Raw genomic sequence first — 3,352 nt, forward strand, 5'->3', positions numbered from 1 at the left:
AGGAAAAAATGTGGAACATACACGTATATATACATCCATTTTTGTAATATGGATGAATGTTAGGAATTTTTCTTTTTTAGAAATTTTTACTTAATACTGCCAGTCTACTTTTTATTCCCTCTCTACTTCAGCCAACATCAGTTATGTTGCTGGCCAAATAGCACAATTCATCTTCTGCTTTTAATGTGCCATTTCTTTATGAATTTCCCTCAGCATCGTCTGATTTGATTTGACTATTTATTACCCTCGTTTTACTGTTGTTGATATCCGTATTATAATTTCTTTTCCACGACATTATCCACTCTCTTCAATTGCTCTTCAAAGTTCTTCGGCTTCTCTGACAGAATTACAATGTCGTCAGCATATCTGAAAGTCTATACGAAGATGGTATCTGTTCTTTCGGACATGTAATGGGCAGAGGCACTACGAATGTAGTGTGTGGACATTAAGGTGGGGATGTGGGTCTCACGGGGAGCGTGCAAGGGATAAGTCCCTGCAGTCGCACTCTCCTCTGTGCCCTCGGTGGCTCAGATGGATAGAGCGTCTGCCAAGTAAGCAGGAGATTTCGGGTTCGAGTCCCGGTCGGGGCACACATTTTCAACTGTCCCCGTTGATGTATATCAACGTCTATCGGCAGCGTAGGGTCTTGATTTAAACACTCGAACTCAGTTACGTTCGACTTGCCTTACCAGCGACTCAACTGGCAACGGTAAAGACGGTTTATCGGGTCCTGCAACATGGACCACCCGATAACGTCGTGAAGAGGAAGCACTCGAACGTCAACTGGCGAGTAGTGTGGAGGACAATTCACCAAATAACACTGGACACTGCCGTCACGGCGATGAGGTATATCACCGTCAACGGTAAGCACACCGGATCAAGGCTACGTGCGATCCATTTGGTAGACTCACCCACGTGCACGAGCTGTGGCGTTCAAGACAACGATGAACACTGTCTTAGCTCTGGCGAGTCTACGGCAGTGTGGCACTTAGTGAAGCAAATATCAGTACACTTCCTTCGAGTGACACCGAATCATATCGATCCCAAGACTATCTTATTCCCGAATGAGACGTATTACCCACGCACGAAAACTAATGCCATGGCGTGGCTTCGTGGACATGCAGTGCATTATTTGTTTCAAGACGGCACTAAGGACAGTTTAGACTTTTGGAACTATTTGCAGGAACGACCTTGCAAGATCCTCCGTAACCCCAAGTATCGACAATATTTTTCCAATTATTTGTGGAGTGCGTTCCACGACCTTCCATGTAGATGGAACATCACGGGTAAGAGAAGCTAAAATTACAAGACGGTGATAGAACACTACACGGTACAACGTGGGATCTACCTTGGTCATTGCGAGAAGTCATACCTGGATGATACAGCAGATGGAGAGTTTCTTCGTGACCTGTCGCACTCTGTAGCAGTATTTGCCCCATTTCCTCTTTTTATTCCTGGTGCGAAAAGTTCTTCGCAGTTTTTGTTTCCCACCCGGTGCAAGATGTAGCAACGGTTAATGATGATATGGATTCCACCCTTAGGTTTTGTTTCATGGCCGCGCGGGATTATCCGAGCGGTCTAGGGTGCTGCAGTCATGGACTGTGCGGCTGGTCCCGGTGGAGGTTCGAGTCCTCCCTCGGGCATGGGTGTGTGTGTTTGTCCTTTGGATAATTTAGGTTAGTAATGTGTAAGCTTAGGGACTGATGACCTTGGCAGTTAAGTCCCATAAGATTTCACACACATTTGAATTTTTTTTTGTTTCATGCTTTCCTTAGCCCGGCACTTTTCTCACTTTCTTTATGCTCCTTGCTGAAACTATAAGCGTGTTTTCAGTTATGTGCGTCCGCAACTCGTCGCAACGAGTGTACTTGCTAGTTTCAGTTACTTACTGTTTAAAAAAATTAAAAAAATTAAATAAATAGATATAATAAATAAAATAACAACAAACATTCACAATAATACACCCATTGCATCCTTTGTACCACATCCACAGGATGGGAGGGAGGAGACATTGTGGCGAGGCCTCGGGTTGCAACCATTGCCCACCTTGCCTCCGCCACCCCATTACCTAATCCATTCCCCCCTCCCCTCCCCCCCACCAAAAAAAAAAAAAATTGAAAATCTATGTTTCTTCTCCCAGGACTTCAATTTTCTTCCCAAATTTCTGACTGGTTTTGATTACTGTACAGTACAAACAACATCGAGGACAGGTTACTAACCCTCCCTTTTCAACTAATACTTTCGTTTCACATCCTTCGACTCTCATAACTGCAATCTGGTTTCTGTACAAGCTGCAGATAACCTGTCGAGCCCTGTACGAGGTGTGGCTAGAAAAAAACCGGACTAGTACTGGTGAAACAATAAAACGAATGCAATAAGGCTGAAAGTCGCGTGGCCTGTCACGTGACTCTCGCTCCGCCTACTGCTCGAGTTTCATCTGCCTCCTGCACTCAGTCTGCCCGTGGCGTCTGTTTTAAGTAGTTGACGTTTTGTCTGTGCGTCGGAAAATGTTGAGTGTACAGAAAGAACAGCGTGTTAACATCAAATTTTGTTTCAAACTAGGAAAATCTGCAAGTGAAACGTTTGTAATGTTACAACAAGTGTACGGCGATGATTGTTTATCGCGAACACAAGTGTTTGAGTGGTTTAAGCGATTTAAAGATGGCCGCGAAGACACCAGTGACGACACTCGCACTGGAAGACCATTGTCAGCAAAAACTGATGCAAACATTGAAAAAATCAGTAAACTTGTTCGACAAGATCGCCGTTAACAATCAGAGCAGTGTCTGAGTTAACAGGAGTTGACAAGGAAAGTGTCGAACAAGTTTACCGATTTTTTCAATGTTTGCATCAGTTTTTGCTGACAATGGTCTTCCAGTGCGAGTGTCATCACTGGTGTCTTCGCGGCCATCTTTAAATCGTTTAAACCACTCAAACACTTGTGTTCGCGATAAAAAATCATCGCCGTACACTTGTTGTAACATTACAAACGTTTCACTTGCAGATTTTCCTAGTTTGAAACAAAATTTGATGTTAACACGCTGTTCTTTCTGTACACTCAACATTTTCCGACGCACAGACAAAACGTCAACTACTTAAAACAGACGCCACGGGCAGACTGAGTGCAGGAGGCAGATGAAACTCGAGCAGTAGGCGGAGCGAGAGTCACGTGACAGGCCACGCGACTTTCAGCCTTATTGCATTCGTTTTATTGTTTCACCAGTACTAGTCCGGTTTTTTTCTAGCCACACCTCGTATTTTACTTCTACCACCTAAGGAATTTCAAACAGTGTTTTCCACTCAACATTGTCAAAAGCTTCCTCTAAATTTACGAATGCTATGCAGTGAGATG

The 3,352-nt window shown here is 44.0% G+C and overlaps 1 non-coding gene across 1 annotated transcript; it reads left to right on the plus strand.

Moving 5' to 3' along the window:
- Window positions 1-515: 515 nt before the first annotated feature.
- On the plus strand, window positions 516-590 carry Trnat-agu (transfer RNA threonine (anticodon AGU)). Its single transcript has one exon. It is a non-coding gene; the product is annotated as a tRNA-Thr (tRNA).
- Window positions 591-3,352: the final 2,762 nt, after the last annotated feature.

This window comes from Schistocerca nitens, chromosome 7 (assembly GCF_023898315.1).
Source record: "Schistocerca nitens isolate TAMUIC-IGC-003100 chromosome 7, iqSchNite1.1, whole genome shotgun sequence".
NCBI lineage: Eukaryota > Metazoa > Arthropoda > Insecta > Orthoptera > Acrididae > Schistocerca > Schistocerca nitens.